This window comes from Anomalospiza imberbis, chromosome 8, assembly GCF_031753505.1.
Source record: "Anomalospiza imberbis isolate Cuckoo-Finch-1a 21T00152 chromosome 8, ASM3175350v1, whole genome shotgun sequence".
Lineage (NCBI taxonomy): Eukaryota > Metazoa > Chordata > Aves > Passeriformes > Viduidae > Anomalospiza > Anomalospiza imberbis.
In genome coordinates, this window is record NC_089688.1 from 7756347 (window position 1) to 7779681 (window position 23335).

General features: G+C 40.3%; 1 long non-coding RNA gene across 2 annotated transcripts in view; it reads left to right on the forward strand.

Moving 5' to 3' along the window:
- Positions 1 to 18867, forward strand: part of LOC137478552 (uncharacterized) — a 113219-nt gene extending 94352 nt beyond the window's left edge. Inside the window, exon 4 of one of the 2 annotated variants that reach the window (XR_011001638.1) lies at positions 18818 to 18867. This is a non-coding gene — a long non-coding RNA (uncharacterized lncRNA). Of the gene's footprint in view, positions 1 to 16674; positions 17755 to 18817 lie in introns of those variants that run through there. The other variant, XR_011001640.1, reaches the window with a different exon arrangement.
- Positions 18868 to 23335: the final 4468 nt, after the last annotated feature.

Sequence of the window (23335 nt, forward strand, 5' to 3'; positions counted from 1 at the left end):
TTTAGCACAAAAAGGAAGGTAATTGTAACTCTGTAAACACACTTTTATGCAAAGCTTTTATATCTATCCTATAAAGCTCTCATTTGTTTCTTTCTTCCGCAGGCATAAAAGTTTGCTTATTAAATTTAATAACAACAATAATAATAATAATAGAGTAGAGTAGACATAAGCTCTTTCTCAGCTGGCATTACTTCAGATTCCAGTGTATTTTTCCCCAGTCTCACTTCATTATAGCTCCATTTCCCAGTGCATAACCAGCACGTGTCACACTGGATGATGTCTGGCTTCAGAATAACATGTCAGTAAGATAATTGCTCTTGGAACACACAGTGACCTTATTCTGTAATTAAATGCAAAACCTGTGTGGGAAAAAATGATGTTAAGGGTCTTAACTTATGCTCACCGGAGACTGGTAGTGCAGAGACAAATGCTGACATATGAACCGCAGTTGTTTAGTTTTGGTACCAGAGGACTCCTGCCAGGGGGTGGAAAACCATGGGCTGAAGTGGGGGTGGATCCTGTCCAACAGAAAATGTAATGGATAGAGCTTTATTCGACAAAACTTTTGTAATTTAATGATCATAAAGGATATCCAACCCTCAGATTCCTAGAATGGCATTTTGAGACATTGGGGGGAAGTTTTTCTGAGATAAGAGAGAAAAAGGAGGGGACTGTGCCAGGATTTCTGGGTTCCTAAGCACACCTTGAACTGTTTCATAATTCATTTCAATCATGATGGAAAATACCCTAACAGAATCAGTCCAATTTTAAGCTAAATGCAGAATATATTGCAATTTTCCCCAGAAGTATAATGTATTTTAGGAAAGTTTGGAGTTTTTTGTAATTTCTTTAGATTCCCTTGAAAAAGTTTGAAATTAGGTAAATAATTTTAAATAGTAGTCTCTAACCCAACTTTTTTAGTCAGTACATCATGAACATTTAGGTAAGTGAACTAGCTTTCTACAGGATGAGCAGAATGAAATTATTTTTAAAACCATTAAAAATGTATGATGTTTTTCAATTTCCCTTTGCTGTCCCTGGACCTTCTTAGTTTCTACTAAGAAAGTTTGTATTCATCTGGGACAAAGTTTGTATTTATCTGGGACAGCTTTTAGACTTCCAGACCTGAAGTTTCTGCCTTTCTTTATCTGTAATTATCTGTTTTTTTCTTGTAGGGTTACCTTCATCCCTACCAGCCCTTCCATTTTCTCAGTTCCCACAAGTCATAGCCACATCATCCTTCAAATCAGCCCATCATTTCAAGGCTGTGAGGTGCAAGCTCCTGAGACAGCTGACAGGATCTGTTTGTCTGATACCCTCAGTGTCCTCTCTTGAGCTGGCTCCCCCACTTCCACAGCCACGTTTTCGTTCTGTCTCCCGAGACAAGACGTTCACTTTTGATCTTGTCTCTGTCTTCTTTCTTCACACACAACTTTGGGTTTTCAGAAAGGCCATCTCAGCCACTTGGCATTTGGAGGAGCCCACCTGATTCCCTTCTTGACCTAGCTTTAGAGTTACACAGTAAAATAGCAAACAGCAACAGGGGCCACCTCAGTCACCAGCTCAGCCAAGACCGAGGCCCTCTGAGATTTTCAGTGGGAGTTGTTGGATTTTTTTCTCCCACTAACTTTTAAAATCTTTAATTTCTGCTCTTTAAGTTGAAGAAGTCACGTTTTGTAGCAGGTTCAGCTTAGAATGCTGTATGTAGCTGAAGCACACAGTCAGTAGGAAGTGAATGGCTTTAGTCAACAGGTATTTTTGGCCAACAAAAATGGAAAAAGAAGCGTGAAGCTTGGCTGAGCCTCACTGCTATCCAAGTTCATTTTGCTTTTGACATCAAAATGCTCTAAACGACCAAGAAAATTATCTGGGAGACACCAAGAAAATGTTATGAAATTTTCTGTGGCCTTGCATGCTCCTTTCACTCCCTTCCCTCACATCTCAGCAGAAATCTGAAGTTGTATCAATGGATGAACTCTGAGAGTCCTCTGGGGCAGGTTAGATAAACTTTGAGGGTCAGATTTTTACTGTTCCTTAAACTGCTTCTCACCAGTAGCAAATACTGTATTTGGTAGTCTTTTAAAACCTTAGCAAAGATTTTAAATTTTTTTTAATATTTTACTGCCACTCCAGGCTATCAGTCAGGGGCTCCTTGTCCTCCCTGCAGGAGGCTGGCTGAATAGAGGAGGTCACATTGAGGGAGGGACACTGCTGTCACCTTGCCTTGCTCTGGGATGTTTCCTGTTTTCATTGAGCCCTCAGATACTACAAAACCCAGCTGGTGTAGACCATATTCCAAAGGGTTTTAATTAGGTTTTCAATGAAGGAGCTGGGTATGCAGCATTGCCTTGAAAGTCAGCTGGCTGCTGCTGTGACCAAACCTCTCAGTGAGTTTCTCAGCTGACAGGGAGAGTCAGGGTTTGATAGGCCACTTGAAGTTTCCTTGGGTTAGAACTTTGCCTGTCCCTATCCAGCCAGCAGCCAGTAGAGAGCAATATTGCACACACATGAGAAATTACTTCACTAAACTCTATTAGTCTAAGGGGAATTAGCCACTATAATTATTGTTTTCCTTCTTGGTACTGCTGTAATAACTAAGCTATACATAAAGGGGTTTAAGCTTTGCTAATTTTTTCATTCTTCTCAATACTTTCTTCTTATCTTGTGTGTAGTCAATGGCTTGTCAAACCTGAAGCTGGCTTATTTGGTATTACATATTTGAAATTATTTATTCACTAAGAACCCACTAATGGGATGTAACACATAAAAATTAGATTAAAGAAAAAATCCTTTAATCATCTAGTTGAATAAAGCTTTCTGCTTCTATGATGAATTTATATACACTCCCTATTTTGTATAAACTAATATTATTTTCAGAATTCAATTTGGATTAGATTACCACAAAGGAGTCACAAAATTGCAATGCATGTACATATTACATTAGTACTTCAAGATCTCCTTCAACTCGTATTTTGCCATCTCCTTTATCAAATTCAGTCCAAATTTTTCCCTGATATAATATTTATGATATAAATATATATATTATATATATATGCACATATATATGTGTGTATATTAAAATGTACAAGGTGACTAAATTTCTGAAATAAAACAACTTATACCTTAATACCTGTCCATAATCACAGTTTTTAATCTAGAGTCTTTCAAGTAAAGAATGGATGATCAAACTTTAATAATTTATCCAGTATATCCTCAAGTCTCTGAACATGGTAAAAGAAAAAAAAACAACAAAACAAACAAACAAAAAGGATACACACTAAATTTATCTATATAGTTTTATAATTGGACATCTGTCACCCTAAATAAAAAATAAAAATCCCAGAACATAAACCACCACTGGTCTTCTTTCACACATCTGTTCTGGAGCAGAAATGCTTCTGAACCAGAACATCTCTCCTCGTTTGGGTCCAGACTGTGGGCATGCCCTCTGCTCCCTGGTTAGTATTTCAGGTCTAGCTTTAGGACGTGAGCATCTGCACCAGGAGCTGAAAGGCCATCCCTCTCCTGACAGGAATACACTTCATGAAATAAAAGAGCAGTAAGATCAGCTACATTACTCAAGATTATTACTTTCTGCCACATTGTGTATTCATACTATAATTTACCACCACAGGAGATCCTAGGAACAAACTCAGGGTTTCACAAAAGCCTTTGTGGAGTTGTGGCTGTAATCAGAGGCAGCTACACCATAATGAGGGCAATCAAATCTCACACTCAGCATGCCTGGGGACTGGAGGGACTTCCCTCCTCTTCCCCACCCACCCGCCACCCAGGAGACAGGGCACAGCTGGTTGTGACTTGCATGAATTTAGGATTTTATTCATGTGTCAAGAGCCAGGGGCTTCTGAAGGCTAAGGAAAAGATGAACGAGATAAATGTCCATCAAATTCATGACAAAATTTCCTTTGCTTTGGGAATTCCTCACAAATTGTTGAAGGTATATTGATTAACTGATCATCTACCAGAGAGAACATAGAAGTGGCCTTTGAAGCAGAGAGAGGTACTGCAAAAGAGGAAAAGAAATTAAAATGTGGAAAAAAGCAAGTATATGTCAACAGATATAGGCATTACCATGTTTTTACTCTTCCCATGGAAATCTTTCATTGACTTCCAAGGCATGCAGTTTTTTATCTCCAGATTTCAGGTGATAGCACATCTGGTTGCTGGCCTCTGTTCCTTCAGTGTGCCTTGTGGTCAGCAATCTCAATCATATTCTATGATATTCCGGAATAAAGGCAGCTCAGTCTTTTGCTCTATTTCCTGTATTATTCAGGGTTTTCTTTTTTAGGCAATGATCTTTATTAAATTTTAATCTTCTGAGACATGATTGATACAATGACTGGAGAAAATAAAAGAAGACTGCAGGGCTTCCTCCTCAGGGCAAAAAGCTGTGGCAGGATAGCTGGGTAACGTGAGGCAGAACAGAGGTAACAAATCTCACTCAGTCATTTCTCCTTCTCTCTGATGAAGTCCTTGCAAAAGCTCATTAGCTAAGCCCAGATTCTTATTGTCTTCATCAGCCTACCTAAGTGAAGGCCAGGAGGAGCCCCAGGAGGGCATGTTGGACACCAGAGTTTGAGGTGCAGGGGCAGCTGGAATGAGACTCTGCCATCTGCTGATGTTTGTGATAGCAGCATTTCCCAGGAGGGTGTGGGAGCTGGGGGCTGTCTGTGCAGGGGCTACAAGGGGGAAAAAAAGAAACCTGAAGTCTCCTCAGAGTTTTATTCTCAAAGTGCACCTTTTTGTAATGAGGGGTCCTGGCTTCTACCTCTTTCTCAGCATTTCCTTCTATCAAAAAGAAAGAAATATAACAGAGAAGTATTTTCAATATGTAGCAAGACAAATGAGAATAGGAAAAGAAATAAAGGGGCATCTGGCCAACTTCTCTCCTACTCTCACTGCAGAATTCTGGCTTTTCTCTCTTTTTAAAATGGTTTCACTATATTGTTCAGGAGAGGGATGATGAACCACTGAAAATAATTTAGGATGACTTTCTAATAAATCAGATTTATGAAGAGGTCTAAGAGTAAATTAGGATGAATATTTCAGGGAAAAATTAATCTTGAAAAAAACTGTGGAAAAAATGTACCTTTTAGAACTTTTTGGGATTTTCTTCCAATGACAACATTTAGTTTGTCCTAGGTTCCATCCAGACCATTATTTAACTTTAAAAAGTAATAAAATAAGCATCTTTAAAAATTCCTACAGCCAAACTTGATTTAAGATATGGTGATCCTTTTATTTGAGGAGAGGTCAGGTCCTGTGTTCTTTCAGTACTCCCAATTCAAACTTCTTTCAGAGGGAGTGAAGGGTTCTGAGAACCAAAGAAAAGCCACCAGCACTCTCAGGAACCTTCCCTCCATTTAACATCATCTCTTGATATTAGCATGGCCTCAGTTTGCAGCCTGGAGACTGCATTCACTACTCCAGCCTGACTGCTTTCAGACAGGAGTTTGCACTCAGTCTGAATTTGTTGGGGTTCCAGGTAGACACCCTAGAGACTGAGAGTGTGACGCTCACGTTGAATTCTTTGAAGAGGAGATGGATGTTCCCATGGCAGGGGGGCATCAGCTGGGTTTTTCTGGCCTGCTTGGGATGCCTCCTCTGTCAAGGATGTGTCCCAGCAAACCTTCCCACCCACTCTGTGCTGCTCAGGCACATTGTGATGGCTGTGTGCATCCATAAATGCCACACAGCCACTAGTTCACAATGCTCAATTTAAAATAAATTTCTGTGCAAAAAGTCAGGCTCTGACCAGAATCCAGGACCTCCTTAGACAAGACAGCAAAGCAAGCAGCAGAAATACACTTGTTTCTTTCATGTTCTTGAGTCCTTTTTCCTTTGTATGATTTTTGAATTGTGTTTAACAGTGGAACTGCATCTTGCTACAGCTTCTCCTTGCCTCTGAGGAAAGCTCCAGAAGCTTTATCTAGACAAAAGCTAAAGATTTGTACCGCGAAGGTCTAGGGACAGATTCAGGGGACTGAAGTTGACACTAAGCACCTGCAGAAGTGAGAGAAACAAAGACTGAGAGGCAGAGAACATCCTCAGCATAAAAAGAATGAGAAGAATGCCCCCAGCAGGGATGATATGGGGATATGCTGGGTCAGGTAGAGAGGCAATTCTGAGCTAATTTCTGCTTTTAGCTCTTGGTATTATAAAAGGTTTTTTGAAGTCCTATTTTGGATTTACGGTAGTTATTCTAACCAAATTGGTTGAATAAATAGAACTGTGCTGCTTCATTCACTGAACTAAAAAGTCTTCCCAGTTTACTGTGGTGATCACCTCCATATTGGTGTGAATAATAATCACTCACAATTAAAACCATAAACCCAGTACCTAATCTATGTTAGCTGGCATTTATTTTTGTCATGCCCCTGAGGCTTGGCAGTGCTCTGGGACAAAGCTGTGTGTCTGGGAGTGCCCCATAGCACACAGAGTGGCAGGGTTCTGTCTGGCAGTGCAGCCCAGCTCTGTCCCTGCACTCTCCCTCACTGTCAGCATGGGACACTGGTTTCTCTACCTTGTGCATTGTTACTCCCAGGCTGCCACGGTGATTCCACAATGTCAGCTCAGAGCCTTCATGCAATGAGAAGAGAAAGAGAAATAGATGTTGCTGCTGTCTGAAAGTCCAGAACAGCCACGTTATTTTAACTTGGTAGCACTATGAAGTCAGAACCCCCTGGATTGCAAAACAGTCTATGGGCTGGTACATGTTTCTGATGTACTTCTTGCACAGCCTTTATGTCTAGCACAGATACATTATAAAATGACAAAATAGTTTGACACAGTGAATAGGCAAATGTCGTAGAGGAATTTCACATCAATTCAATTCCATTTACAGCTCATAATTTCACTTAACATTTCCACACACTTCTGACTTTGCCAGTGCACGGCACAAACGTTCTGATTCCGAGGAGATGCTCACAGGCTCTCCCCTCAGCCTGTATTTGTGGCAGTGGGGATGGGAACATGTAAATGGCTTTTATGCCTTCTCTTTGGTCACCAGAGCATGGAGCTCAGGCAGGGAGCACCCCAGGGACACAGCCAAGGGACGGTGCAGGCAGCACAGTCACCCCTGTGTCAGTGTTAACAGCCGGGGGCTGCAGCAGGTGTGCTCCTTTCCTGGGAACAGGCAGTGGCTGCTGCTGGCATTTGCAGCCACCATGAGCTGGAGTGAAGCCTGGCCACCCAAGGAGAGCCCCTGCCCTCCCAGTGAGCCACATGCGTGTCTGTGACACCCTGTGCTGCCAGGCGTCTCGGTGCACCGCTGTACAAGCCGCTCTCTTGTTTTGGGAATGCCATTATCATTGTCAGTGCTCTGGAAATGTGTAAGCTGCATATGTACGAGCAGCACAAAGCCAGATAAAGCAAAGGTTAATTGGAGAAAGCTGTTAGTGGTCGTTGTGCCAGGCAGACAGGAATGTCAGGTTTCAGTATGTGCATGTTCCCCTCAGCAGATGCAAACGCTGGTCCTACCACTTCTGGCTAATAGCTCATCTTGTTTCTTGTAGGAAGCATAACCCTGTCTTCCATTTAACAGCAAGGATGCAAATTGCTAGAGTGAGAGGAAAAAACACCACTATTTTGATGTTTTCTTTAGGAGGAAAATATAATTGTGTGAATGCAGTAATTTATATAGAATTCTATGTGTAAGGACAGTAGCAAAAATAAGATACATTTTCCTAAAACTCTGGGGAGCAGCACATTATTGATTTAATATGGAATAACCCATAGAATAGTCTGTGAAAACTATTTGTGTTTATTTCAAATGTCTCTTGCTTGGTATATAAAATCAAAATGCATTCTATACCACAATGTGAATGCTATATTTTAATAACATTTAGTATATTTTAATTAGTTAGAAAGGTTTACTTTAGAAAAAAATAGTTTGATGAAATAAACCAGTGTGATGGGTTTACATTGCAAATATGTTTTGCTGTTTTATTAGGCCAGTAAATTCATCTCAGTGGCAGCTAAAGCAAACAACAGAGAAAACTTATGTGTTTATAGCTGCCAGAGCCAGTAATTTAGAATAGGAAAGTTTTAAGTTCCTTGTGTGGATATTGTGAAGGCCATGATATTTCAAGGTGATTTTGAGGGCAAACACTTTTATAAAGATTTTGAAATGCCTTGATAGGCTAATCCAGCTCATGGATGTTGCATATCAAAAATAATCCCTTTCCTTGGAGCTGTGTTCCTCCCACAGTTGGCATCCTTGCTGTACCTTCCTGCTAGGTCACTTTTGCAAAGAACAAATGTGGAGATAAAACTTTTCCACCTTCAGAGCTGCTCCTTACAGGTCAAAGCTAAAGGATTTTATTGAAATGTTATAATGAAAAACACACTACGTGCTATGTAAATTCTCCTAGGTGTGGATAAGCAGAGGTTATCACTGGTTACTGCTGTGAATCTGGCACCTTTTAAAAGAATATTTCTCTTTTAAAAGAAAAAGCAAGAAGTACAGTTAATTCTGTCCTGTACATTGCACTGGGAGTGATATATGAGTCTTATTAGTATATACACATTTATGAGAGACCATACAGCCCTTGAGAATAAAAATCTCTCAAATTATTGCATTTTACCTCTCTAACCTTTGCTTTTATGCAAGGTTAGACTGCATATTTAAAAAGAGTACTTGTTACATGCTTTCTTTAAAGATTAAGACTGCTGAAGACTGGGCTGAATTTGCCACCCTAAGCATTCCCAACCCTGCAAGTAGCATGAAGAGTTTGTCAGGTCATGATTCCAATTTGCCTGAGAGACGAGAAATGATTGCATTCTCTGGTACTCACATCCTCATTCAGGCAAAGAGAAACTTTTCCAGAGATGTTATTTAAAACAAGCAAACCTTTCTTAACCATTTAGTGCTTCTCTCTTGGTGAAACCAACTAACTGCATAGAAGTAGCAAAGAAATAGTGAAATAATTGTTTATTGTACTGGCGGAAGAAGAAATTAAATGTAGAGCTGCTAAAGAAAAGGAGACAGTGGAGGCAAAAGGGAAAGGTAGAAGGTGAGAGGAATGGAACTGAATTTCTTATTTTCCTCTCAGTAATTCATGTGTTGTAATTGTCCATTTCAGCATAAAATTTTGCAGTATATTGAAAGTCATCAGCTATGGGTGTGGGGAGATTAAATAAAACTGATTTCTTATTGGCAGATAAAGAGAAATTTTCTGAATCTACAGGCAGGTTGTTAGGGGAGTGTGTCAAAAGACAAGTTTTGCCTAAAGCCTGATCACAAATTTAGCCAACTGGAGGTTTAACAAACAGGATTGCTTTTAAAATTTAGCTTTTCATAATAATTTTCATTTAAAAATGCCCAAGCATCCTCCTCAGCAGTGAAATCAATCTTTCCCACCCAGTCAGAGGAATGGCAGCAGTGCTGCTGGCTCCTGGGCCAGGCTGGTGCAGGGCTCACTGCCCACACGAGATGTTTGCTAAGGAACCAAGCACAGAGGAATTAGTGATTTAGCAGAGATGACTCCATGATAACTCCTAGGAAACAGCAACTCATTTCAAGGAGTACAAATGAAGAAAGCTATTTCTTATAAGATTGGCTAGTGCTTCTCTTTAATGATCAGTTTATACTAAGGTTAGAACTAGATGGAAGGAAATTCAAGCTTAACCTTGTTTTGACACAGAGTAATTAGTCACTCCCCAAGAGCAGATGGTTTTGTGTTGTAATTATAGTGCCCTCAGATGATTGCTAAAACAATACTCACAATTCCTCTGTGATGTGTCTTGACAGATTCGTAAATTTAAGAAAACTTTCCTAGGTCCCTTACTTCTGCTGTATTCTTAAGTTTCATTTAGAAAATGCACTCGTGTGTATATGTTAATGACTTCTCCTGCTTGAATTCAGTTACTAGAAGTGCCCTGCAAGAGTAAAATCTTTGACTGTCCTGTGTGCAGGCACCTGGGCTCTGGTTGTGCACAGGCAGTGTGCAGAGGGTTATGTGCACAGGGCACAGCGTGCTGGCTTCCAAGGAGACACAAACATCATCCTTGGGGTAACGGGGACCTTGGCAGAGTGAGAGTGGCTACAGCAGTCCTCTCTTTATCACTTTCCTTACTGATTGGGAACACAAACCAGAGCCTGGTAGCTTTCTAGTGCCTGCCCCCTGGCAGGCATGAGCTGTCAGCTGTGACCACTCACAGCACCAGTGCTGAGCTGCTTGACACCCCAGTTATTTCTGTAAAAGATCAACGCACGTGGGGCCTCCCCGTGTGTTAAAAAAATCGAGTTGTTGTCACCAATAACATGCAGGAATTCAGGTGCTGTTTCCCCTCTCTGCTGGTCACCCCATGGCTGGCAGCGATGAGGCTCCTGTGCCACCCACCTGCTTCCAGGCTGGAATAATCTCCAGCAGGACATGGCAGGGCTCAGATTAGGGAGGCAATGCTGGGCTCTGCCATCAAGAATCAGAATAATACCCCAGTGTAGACACTGCCTTTAACACAGCAAAAGCTTGTGGTGGAAATCCCCTGGCTGAGTGCTGGAAGTGGACTTAGAATAATCTCAATAAAAATTAAATAGAAGTGCTGTCTAGACACCTTGTTATGAAATAATATTTTATTCTGTGGACAATTTAAGTGGATTTTCTAGTCAAATTGCATTAAGCCCGAGTTTAACTCTGTGCCTGTGAACATATATATGAAAAAAGGCACCAGGCTGGAAAAATCGGTGCTTCAAATTGTATCCAGCAGAGATACAGCATAACAACCCAATGTCTTAATGGCTTCAGCGACAAGCCATACTCAGGAAAAGTGGAAGTTTTTTTATTCCTCCTCAAAAAGTGAAGTTATTTATAGGTTATTTTGATAAGTGTTCTGAATGGAGTGCACAAAACTGCAGAGATGTAGCTGACAGGTAATAGGAGGCAGATATGGACTATAAAAGCTATCACATTCCCATCACAAGGTAGGTTGTAAAATCTGGGTTTTTCTTTACACTGTTAATTCAAGAAGTATCACCCTCTGGAGCAGATCAGAAAGTAGCTGTAAAATACACATTCACTATCAGGTGCTGCTTTTAATTCCTCGGATGTAAGAAATCTCTTAGCTTATCAATTCTTGTTGCCCTCCAGAATCTAGCTGATGTGTAGATAATGTGGATAGTCATGTTTTTGATTTTTGATTGTCTGTCAATAATAATGTATTTATTAAATGACTTATAAGAAGCCAGACCTTTCAAATGCATTGTTTTAGTAGAGAAGATGAACATAATAACTCAGTTTCTTATATGTGCCCAGGTAACAGTGCTGTGAATTCTCTTTTCTCTCAGCTTAATTCAAAGATAATTTTCACAGCTTAATTTAGTCTTGTACCTTCTCCAGATGTGTTCATTGAGGTAATAGATGGGCAAAGAAAAACAAATCAATGCTCACATCATAGTACATGCTATATTTGGCTCAGGCTAAATTATATGTAGTATGCTAAGTGCATCTTTCTTGCCCTGAAGAAAAATAAGTGGGAAAGACAACCCTTTTGGGGTTGAGTAATTGCATAGAACATTTTCTGTAGGAGATTCTGCAGCTTCTTTTAAAATACCACAGAAATTACTGTAAAGGAAAATCTACACATAGAATGAAAGTGTGAAAGAGAGAGTGCAAGGGAATGAAAGGCTCTTCTAAAACAAAACCTAATTAATTGGGGCTTGTGGTTGAATATTGGTGTGATGTGTTCAGCTGGCACTGGGTACACCAAGTACAACCTGTGTGCAGCAGGGATGTTAGGAGGCAGTCGTGCTGCATGTTTAGTGGGTTGATGTTGCCTGCCAAGAACCTGATGGTAATGCAGGGGGCATTTCTAATGCAGCAGTGGGTAAATGTCCACACGGGGCAGACAGAGGCAATGCCCCGAGGGGAGGAGTGTGAGCAGTGCAGGAGGTGAATGTGGCAGAGGAGCAAAGTGAACTTTCTGAATGAAACACACCCGACCGGGATTTTATTTCGCAGAGCTCATGTTCCTTTTGTAAACACACTGAGGCAGCTGAGCACGGTCAGAAACCCCACAGCAGCTATTATTCTGTGTTTTACAAACCTGCTGGTTTGGAATGCATGTGGTCATTTCAAAACCATGGCTTTGGCAGAGCACTCTGGCCACAGGAGGATGATCATTATTACATTTGTTGTTACCATGCCAATGTGAGAGTGTATGAGACAGAAGTCCCAATGCAAGTCTTTTATAACCATAATGGAACAGTTAAATAAAAGGATTTTTTTAACATACTGAGTATTACTGTTCCAAGGTATTTTGATAGAAAATGTCTTCTGACCATATGAAACATATCACGACTACAGGTTGATTTCCTCAGAATTTCATTGAGGAAAATGGCAACATTCCTGCAAAACAAAATATTACACTTTAGCATTGCAAAACAAATCACTTCAAATATAATTTAAAATGGGATAAAAATTAAATACTTACAACAGGGAGGGGAAGAGGCAACATCAGAAGGAAAAGCAAAATGGGATGTTTGGATGAGATGCAAACGTTCCCTCATCATTGCCCTTGCTCCCTTCACTGGGAAACATCCTCATATCTGACCTGACTTTAGAAGAGAATGAGATGTTACACATTCTAGCAAAAAAAAAAACCCAACCAAACAAACAAAACCACCAACCCCCCCACAAAAAAACCCAAAAAAAGCACACACTTTTGTCTTTAACACGATGATGATATTGCTTTCAGTGTTTTTGAAAATGATGTCACTAGGCTAATCTCTGAAGATAGTTCATAGAGCTCTTTAACAGGATTACTCGCTGTGTTTGCTTCCAGTCTCACCCTCACAGGGTGAAGGTAAGCCGTGTACATCAGGTCGAGGTCGTGTCCCTGCAGTTGGGTATTCACCCTTTCAAGGCAGCTGTCCATGGAGATCTGACCAGCAGGGCTTTGAACCAGTACTGGACAGGTGTTCTGCCATGGAGCAGCTGGGAGGGTGCCTAGAGTAAAAAATGCAGCAGACTCAGGGAAGAAATGATGATGTCTGGCTCCAGATCAAAAGGCTGAAGGAGAGCTTTATTAAAACTATACTATATTACATTAATATACTATTTAAAGAGATACTATACTATTCTACATACTTACCTAACTCAAACTCGTGACTCTCTGCTGAAAGTCTGAGCCACAGCTGGATCCCATTGGTCACTGACCCCAAACAACCTTCACCAGAATCCAACCCAGCAATCACTGCAGGTGAACAATCTCCACACCACATTCCACATGGGGAAAACAAAGGAGCAGAGATAAAGATTGTTTTCTCTTCTTCTCTCTGTGCTTCTCCTGAGAGAAAGAATTATGTCTGTCTGTCCAGAGAATGTGAATGTCACAGGTGCCAGGGACAGTGCCCCTGGGCTGCCCGTGCTGAGGGCAGGGCCAGCAGGGCACAGGGCAGCCTCTCCCAGCGGGCAGGGACTGCTCTGCAGCAGTGAGTTCTGAGACATCCCCAGTGTGCAGAGTTAATCAAGTTCTGGCCTAATTAAACCACACAGCTGCTGTTATGTCTTTCTGCCCGTGGTGCCCAAGACAGTAAGCTGCAATAAAGGAGGCCTGGCAGTGTGGTTTTATGCATCTCTTAGCAGGTCAAATAACTGTGGTATACGAGTACTGATCATACAGAGAGACAAAACACTAAGATTTGTTAACTTTATCCCTCCTGCCAAGTTAAATTTGGTACCTTTTTGACAGTGCTAATTAAACTATATTTCATTTTTTCACATTCCCTACTAGATAAATACATACAAACAGAACTATTGAACAGCTGAATCCTATTTAAAATTACTTCTTTGTCACATATAAAATTTTGTGATATGTAAAATACTGTAAAGTCAAAAGAAAAGTTTCTCTTTTAAAGAGACTAGAATGTATTTATGCTGTCAGTCTCTTTGAGATCTCTAATGATCACCTAAATACACTGAACTAGGCTTTATTTGTACTTCTAGCATTGTGGAGAAATTCAGTAGTGTTCAATGACACTTGTAAAATTTTCCCTCGATGCCTTTCACAGTACTGTAGAAATAACCATAGTGAGCTGTAAACAAGAACTGTAACATAAAAATATTTAAGAAAGGGACGTTGTTTTGGACAAACATAGAACTGACAGGCAGAAATTATTATTAAATAATACTTAATTCCTAGTTTATTGCTATGGAAATAAAACTCAGAGCTCAGTTTAGTTTTTCTCTATATTACAAGAGAGTGTAAGGGTGTAATGATGGCACATTGTACAATTTTCTTGTGAGTCTTCCATACCTGCTATTTCTTTGTAAGTTCAGAATTCATCCAGAACACCAATTTGGCTTTCTTTCAGGGTTTGCTTTGGTTTTGGTTTGGGTGGTCTTTTGTTTGTTTGTTTGTGGTTTTTTGTTTGTTTTGTTCCATTTTCCAAGCAAGTTTTCAGCTTGCTAAAGCAAAGAACTTGTAAACCAATTCTAATAATTCAACAAGTAGTAAACTAAAGAATTAAAAGAATTTGGACTACAATCACTTTTTTGAACTGTGATCTCATGCTTTACTAATAATCTTGTTCATTAATTGTTGCTATTTACATTTACCAGTGGAACACATTCAGTGCAAGGCTAGACTATTTTTTTTCCATTAGTGGCAGACAAGCTCTCTGCCTGGAATTCTTTTTCAGTTTTGCACCCAAAATCATCTTAGAAAAAAAAAATAGAAATGCTTTTAAAAGTGGACCAAATAATGGTGTTGTAATACAGCTGTTCAAGTACAATTAGTCTGAAAACAAGAGGACAAAAATTTTATTATCTCTTATGAGATCATAATGTGGCTCTTTGTTTTTATTCTGTCTGGTATGCATTGTAAGTAATTCCTTATTTCTGTAGTGCATTTTTTGGTAACCACTGTTATCATTCATACATCAAACACCATAATATCTGCTTACTAAAATCATTCTGATTTTCCTCGTAAGCTACTCTCTCCTTTCTTAGGAGAGCATCACAAAAAAAGCACAAACGCATAACGGAACTGAATGACCTAATTTTTTTTTTATCTGAGGGTGATGAGAATTTATGTTTGTTCTTCTTAGTCTCTCAAGGAGCAGCGAACCCCTTTAAATTCTCTTACTGGTGGAACCACAAAGCAGAACCAGCAGAAGCCATCACAGAGTGGCAGGTGATTTCTGGTTACTTTGACTTTGGGCTTCTGAGCCCTGGAGAACCCTGAGGGTTCTGTCTTTCACTCTGCAGCTGCTCAATACTTTGGGGACCTGAAAACTACCTACAAAGAATCTGAAACCTTGACACCTGAAAATAGGTACCCTCTGAGAAATGGGAACCCAAAACTGAAGGCAACCTAAATCAAGAGTCTCTTTTCCACAGCTCAGCATCCATTCAGCTACTTTAAACCTTTTGCTCTGGCAAGTCCATCTTTAATTTGTCCACAAATTTAGAAACACTATGCATATGTGAGAGTCTCTTGCAGGGTCACCATAACTGAAAACTGGTTTCACTGGTGAAAACAGTGAAACCTCCTCATGGGAAGGTCCAGACTGGCTCCCCCTGAGCAGTTTGGACACCAGGGATTGTCTAGAATCTCTTTCTTGGTTCTGCAGTATCCTCCTGAATTTGTGTCATAAAAATGCTGCTCTCCATATCTCAACATTGAAATGCTCTGAATGAAGGACCTGAAGCACACCAAGTACACAGATGAGGGAGGGAAGGCAGGAAGAGAGATAGAATTTTGTTGATAGCCATACAGATTCCCATTTTAAAATCCCATTTTATGTTTGTTGAAACTACAGGAAGAGTATTGTTTATTAATGAAAATATTTTGATTGATTAAACAGAGAATAATTGGAATATTTTTTGACCATCCAATCAGGCAGAAGAAGAGGCCACCAAATGTTGAGGAATTAATCTGCTAATGGGAAGGATTTGAACTAAAAGCTGCCTGAGTGTCATAGTGGCAAAGAAACTGTATATGAAAATCATGACAATTTAGCAGGTTAGCTCTAAGTATTCATGTGACACATATAATCTAGAAAGAAACATTTTATATCCATTGTTAACTGGTTTTATGATGATTTGCTAAAGAAATTGGCATCTCTAGTTACACTTAGAGGTCCATTCATCTGCCTGACAACTTCTCCGTGAACCTGATCAGCCTGACAGTGGGACGGACCTCAGAAAACTCTTTTACTATCAATGTACACAAAAACATGTATTATTTGGGAAATTATTTTTCCCAAATAATTTCACACTCTAATAGAGGGAAATGCAATGTCAGTTCAACGCTGTTGGGAGATTCCAGAGAACCAGCTCTTGAGAAACCTGTGGAAAAGTAGCCTCTGTAAATGCTGCTAATTATGCTAAACCTGCCTTTTCCTTGTCCAGTTTGAAAACATTGATTAGTAGAAATGCATTCATCTCAGACTTGGGTGTTTTGCCAAGAAAGGGGGAAGGAAGGTCTAAATCAACTGACCCCTCTGCTATTTAGGTTATGACATCAAGAGGTTTCCAAGGCTTGGCACGTTTGCCATGCCAGCTGTAGGCACATTTTGATCAGATTGGTGGCTATCCTGACAAGTCATGCAAACCTTGCAATGACACAAGGGCCTGGATATGTGTTGTCAGATGTTATTTTCTGTTCTATTTTCTCCCCTCTTACCCTGGTCCCTTCTCTCACTTCCAGGATTTTACAACATCTGAAATGACAATGTCAGAAATTGCACAAAAGTGCATCACACAGGATGTTGCCACCGCAGGAAAAGATGACTGAGGCAAGCTCAGGCTGTCTGAACATCTACAAGAGCACTGTCATGTCTCATTCATTCCCTGATCACAGCTGCAGGACCGGTGATTTTTCCTAGCACTGTGCATTATTTCTTGAGAGGGGTCTTATTTGAATGAAAATACTAATACAAGCAAATTAGTTTTGGGCATGCTGAACTGAGATAGAACCATTTTGCTTTCTGATTTATTTTCTGTTCAGTAATTCAGGAGATTTATATGCATTCTGTCTCCGAGTGATTTTTTTCCTCTGATGGGACTCACAGAAGTGTGCATTTAGAATGGGTAGCCTCCTGTAGCCCTGAAACTCAGTTTCTCACACCAGGGTGCTGGTATGCTGAAACCAGACACAATGAGGTTCCTCTGCTCTCTCCTCTCCTCTGCAGAGTCTCTGGCATGGGCCAGAAAGGCAGGAATCACCTTTCTGACCATGCAGCCTGACCTCAGGCATCCCACAAAGCTCTTGCTTTCCCACAATATCCTATCTCTCCCATGAGTTGTATTTGTTGCATTGTCACTTTATTCTGTAACTCATTTTCTCTCTGTCCTTTATCAGCTGTGGTTGTTGTGGCCTTTCATGGGCTACAGGAAAAAGAACATAATAGCCACCAAGAGAGATGTTGTGGAGCTTCCACACATTCTCAGCATGCTTTTGAGCAAGAGGTGAGGAAAGGGCCATGATCTGTATAGAAAATGCATATGGCAGGGGAGTATTACTGTAGCTGCCAGGCTCAATAGCATTTACTCAGGGAACACTTATGAATCAAGAGGATCACTGCATGCAATCTACAAGGGTACACATCTCAGGGGTGAAAGGGAAACTGCTGTTAGGGTTATTGTGTTGGCTTCTTTATCAAGAAAAGAGATAGGAAGTGTACAGTGTTGAAGGGGGCAGAAGAAGTCCAGTAAATGTGGAATAATAGGTGTCTTGAAGTATTAGATCAAGTCAACCCACTGGACAAGCTTTATAGTTATTTCTTATTCTTTGAGTTTACTGCTTCTGAAAATAGTTCAAGTCCTGTATCACACAAGGCAAGAGGCTGCTGTCATCTTAAATAACCTGAGGAAATGTGAGAATTACAAAAAATAAAAATTAAATTAGAAAAAGAAAGACTAAGGAAGACAAGCTTGCATTCAGATTGGGGGGTTTTGCTTCCCTCTAGCTCTGACTGGGGAATAACTCTAAGTGAAGTCAAGATATTGATAAAATTAAAGCAAGAAGGAGTGATTGAGTAGTTTAATTTCATTTTCTAATTAAATATGTTTTTCTTTGGAGGTAAAATATGTTAGTGGTTAAAGGAATAACAGGAAAACTAACCCTGAGGTGAGAAAGGTGTTGAAGACCACGTCATGATTCCAGCAAGTCTGGACAGTGGGTGACAAGGCCAGCAGCCTGTTGTAGGAGCTGGAACATGGGAGCACTCCTTCTGCTCTTCACTGCTCTCAAAGATGCAGTCAGAGCCAAATTCTGGCCAGCCATTTGTCTACCAGTGCTCTTCTTTCTTCCTCCATCCACCAGCCTTCACCTGGTGAAATTTCCATGGTTTCATTGTTGAAGACTGAAGGCTGCTATATGGCTGCCACAAATCATAAGAAAATGTGTTTACGGTGCTGCAGAAGTTTCAGTGGGTGCTTCTGCGGACAGCACTCCAGAAGCACAGGAAAAAGAAGTTATATAACACTTAAAATTATTTTAAAAGAATTTATAAGAAGACTTGTATACAACATTTTAAACAACCATTCCTTAAAGAGGAAAAAAAAACATGAGAGGCATTTATAACGAATCGTGCAAGTTGTGGAGGAATGGTTTTCAGTGTTGGCCAAGTGTCTACTGGCAAACTGACCAAACAAGTTGAAAATGGCTTTTCAGGGCTTGAATGAGTTAAACATGTGGTATCTAAGTCTGATGCATTGGCTAAGGTTAGCCAAGCCTTGGTTTTTGGCTGATAGAAGATATTCTATAATCTAGTGGCATATGGTTTCCTGTGTGCTCATACCTATTGCACTTCTAAATCCTAATTTGCAGTCTCCCTTTGCTTTTTTAGCTAACGTCCCCATTGGCTACTGAGGGAATATTGTGAGACTTCTTGGCTTGGATAAATCTACACTCACTTTCCTCCAGAAAGTAAGTAATTTTTTTCTGTTTGACAGAGTTGCTAACTAATATGTTTAAGGACTAGATATATTTGAAAGGTACCTCTGTTGAATTTGAATTTAAAATTGCCCAGTTGCCAGAAATTGTTAGTGAATGGACTGGAACAGACACACAGGCCAACAGTGCAAGTCCTGGTTTAGCTGGAAACCAGGATGCAAATGAAATAAAAAAGATATCACTTCAAAGAAGGGTCATCTTGGGAGCTGCTGACTGACTTTTCCCATGTGTTGCAAGTCAGAGCTTGCTTGTCCAAAAAAGAGAGACAGGTTGTTAAAGAGTTTGCTTTATCTTGCTCATCACATATGTGTTCTAGTTAGGGATTGAGATGAAATATTTAAGGCACCAGGCCAGCAGGACGACTCGCAGAGGGTTCCCCAGAAGATTTCCGCGCGCTCGTGTGCCTTGGTGAGACAAAGCGGAGCGGCCGCTGAGACGCAGAGACTCACTGCCAGAGAGCTGCAGGGCACGCTGCTGCCTCCCAAAAGGCTGCAGGTACCTGCTCCAAGGTGTGCTCACCATTTTGCTGTCCCTCTCCTTAAATAATACATGTGATCAGTGTTTTTTCCTGGCCGACATGGCTGGGAGCGCTGGGCTTTCACGTGAGTTGGGGTATTGAGCAGGCTGAGTTGGGTTTGGTTGCAGGGAGAGCTTTGTGATCACCTGCTGTGCTTGTTCATATTATCATGATGATCTGACATCATCCAAGGCCTACATTTTAAATAAAATCATGGTACACATTTTACTGTCAATGAAAAAAAATATATGCTTTCAGGAATAATTTTTTTTCAATCAAATTTATAATTTATCTCCTTTTTGTTGCCAACCATGTATAATTAGTTTGAAATGAATGTAATATAGTTATTCTAACTATTGGTTGAGTCGCTTCCATGAATAATTCTTGGCTTAGGGTTTGTTTCTTTTGTGAAATTCAAACAGACAGGTAACTGTCTGTTCTCTGTCCAGCTAAACTCTTCAGAATGATCCTTCTGGTTAATCCAGGAAAAAGTTCAAACATCTCTGTCTTTGAGCTCATGATGAATTTAATTGACTAAGAAAAAACACACAAGTTCACACAGGAGAACTAAACACACACAGTAGAAATAAACTAAAATCTGACTGCCATCGGCAACTATTAGGATGTAAATTATTGTTAAAATAGTCAAATCAAGAACTAGATGGCTTGGGGGAGATATTGCTAAGCTAAATATGAGGTACTGAGCTCTCTAAAAGATTAACTTGGCTAAATTAGGTCAGATCACTAGCTGATCCAGTGGTGTCTCTTTATTTCAAATCTCTTGATATAGCTGTGGCACAGGAATGAGATACACCTGCATATCTGAGCTGTGTCTTGCACTTAACTTCCCAATGGTACTTCAGCATTAAGGGGAAAAAAGTAGCTACATTTTGAAAAGTTTCTGTTATAGTGAGTGGCAGTATCTATGCAGACTTGCAGGATGTCTACGTAGTACCTGTATCTAGTAGGTACCAAAATTCCTTATGTGTTAAAGGGAAGAGAATAATTTCATGGCCTGCCATGATGGGGAAAAAGCCCTGAAATTTGAAGATACTTCAAGATATGGAGCATTAACTTTAGTCCTGGGAGAGAAGGATTGCAATAAGGCAATTAGAGATGCATTCTAAATTAATTAATCCCACAGCTTTACCACACAGCTGATATTTTTGAGAAATAATTTGCAGGAAAATGTTTTTCTCGTGTTCACCCACACATGGGATTTTCTGTTCAGCAGCATTGCTGAACTGGAGGGGTCTGAGTGTGCTCAATACCATGAGAAGTGTGTACCAGAGATGGAAAGCCACATGAATAGCCAGCCTGGTATTCTACAATTCCATGCTATGTTTTGCTTAATGTCATGGATACATAAGATTAAATTCAGGGGTAAAAGCTTATCTATTTCTACACTTTAACTTTCATTGTATTTTATAACTCTAAATTACAAAAGGCTTTTTTATTTTTTAGTTTAATGGACCTAATACTTTCTTCTGGTTCCAAATAACCACAGAAAATAGACTTTAAAATTGACAGTTTTCTCTCTATAAAACTAGCACGTTTAGATGCCTTTGTGGTTCTTTGCTGTGAAGTTATACAAAACTTCAGCTCAAATGACATTAGGCATCCAAATAGCAAGCATTTAATCCAGCCAAGTGTAAGATGTGTAAGTCTCAGTTAGCTGCCTAGGAGAGAGATGGGAATGGCCCAAGCATCCCCTGTTTTCCACAGGGGGAGATGAGCTCCTCCTGTGATACTTGTGTTCTTCCCTGTCTTGGAGGGAAGCCTAGAGGAACTCCCTCAGGTAAAAATCTGCCCTGGCTGAGGCAAAAGGATAGTTCACATTAAGGCTTTTAACTTCCTTCCACCAGGGAGAAAAAGAAAACCCCAGGATCATTTATGAGTCCTGTATATGCATATTTGCAGAGAGGCACACGTGTGCCTCTGATGTTTGCCAGGCTCTGAACCAATTTACAATAATAGTACTTTACAGAGTGGAAGGGCTGGGCTGGTACTTGGGGTTATGGTACACTGGCACTTCTCCCAGCCTGTCGACATGTACAATTGAATCTTATTTTTCATTCCTGCTCCTGCTGTGAGAAATAAGCCTTAAAAACATTTATTGAAGTGCAGTGTGATGCAGCAGTGTCCGCCCACATTTGCAACCTGAGCCAGAGGCAGTGAGAGATGTGAGCTGGCCCTTCCATTTCCACACTTATTGTGGGGGTTATATGACAGCAGTACAGGAGTCAATATTAAGTGCTACTTTGCAAAAGAGTGGGGAGGAATCACATCAGGAAGATTTACACATCTATCTCTGAGTGGCCCTTCATTGCCATGCAGATGGAGCTGGGTAACAGTACATCTCCCTCTTGGAGCCATAAATAGCATCCCTGCATGCGAGTGCATATCCCACTCATCTTGCACTTCATTTTAAGGCTGCAAATAGATGTAAAGCCCAGGTTTCTGTTTTGTTACACTGTTAATATCATTTCTGCATCTGCTTAATATGAACAACATTTTTACTTCCTTTTGTGTTAGATTTTCTCATAGCAGAAACTTATCTTCACTGTGCTCTAAATTAAACTTTCATGCCTTTTCAGCCTGCATACATTTTTTTTAGTCAAGGATTATACTGGAAATATTAAGGAGTTATTAGAAATTATGATTAATCAATTTTATTACAATAGCACTTAGAAGTCCCTGCTGAGACAGGAGACCTATTGCACTGGGCACTGTAGGGACACATAAAAGACTGAGTTTCTGCTTCAAAGAGCTGAAAATTGGACCAGAAAAGACATGTTTCTCTTGGCTTCAAGGGAAACTGAATAAGGGCTTTTGCAATATTCTTGAGCAAGCTGGAAGCCCCATGTTTCATTGAAGCCTTTTCTTTTTAAGTCCACTGTTTCATAAAATATATATAATGAATGAAGCTGTATTGAATTTTTAGTTAAAAGAATCTCAGCCTATCTCTGCTCTGTCCCCCCACAGCCTGCTCCTTTTGCTCTCTTCATTCTTCCTGTGCAGGTGCTGTACAACAGCCCTGTGTTCTCTGTTCAGCAAACCTTTTCAAACAGCTACATTTGTGTCTTCTCATCACATTTCTAATATTGAATTTTCACATTTCAAAAGCCATTTTACTTCTCATTCTTGTTAGCTCTGTAGTTATGGGAAAATAGTCAAAACTTTTTAAGTAGCAAAGAAAAGGAGCAAGAAGGGAATGTCCTCCCCTCTGTCATTCTCCTCTCTATCAGCTCTGTTAGCAGAGGAGTTATCAAAATGCTGCATGAGAACTGCAATGGTTAGAGACTATGCTCTCTCTTACCACTAACCTTGAGTCAGTTTTTCTTTGTACAACAAGAGGAGAAAAAAGGTAGGGAGCACAGCTGAAGGTTATTGCCTCTGTTGATGCAAAGGCAGAGAGAAATCTACCTTGGGAGACGGTGTAGAGTAGCAAGCTACCAAGTTCACAAAGTAAATCTTCCTTTGTGCTTGGGTTTAGCCTTATGCTTCTGCAGTTCCTGCTCTGCATCTGGTGAGTTGTCCCTCTAAGCTCTCTCCCACCACTCTCAAAAGCTGTGAAGAAGCTGAAATGAGAAGGTAAGGAGAGCCTGTATGTGGGGGGCAGCCCCAGAGGGTGCCAGGCAAACTTTGAAGTGACTGATTAGTGCAGACATTGACAGAGCAAGTTCCAGCCAAGCGCGATTGCTGCTAAGAAGGAACGGCCTTGTTTTAACTTGACTACTGTTCCCTGATAATCTGTGAAACTGGAGTGGAATTCAAAGCAGCATTGGTCTGAGCCTTAATCTAAGCACAGTGGTTCTTTGCAACTTGCTCTGATCTCCAGTGCCTTTAATCTTGCAATAAATTTTGATTTGATTTCTCACAATGATATACCGC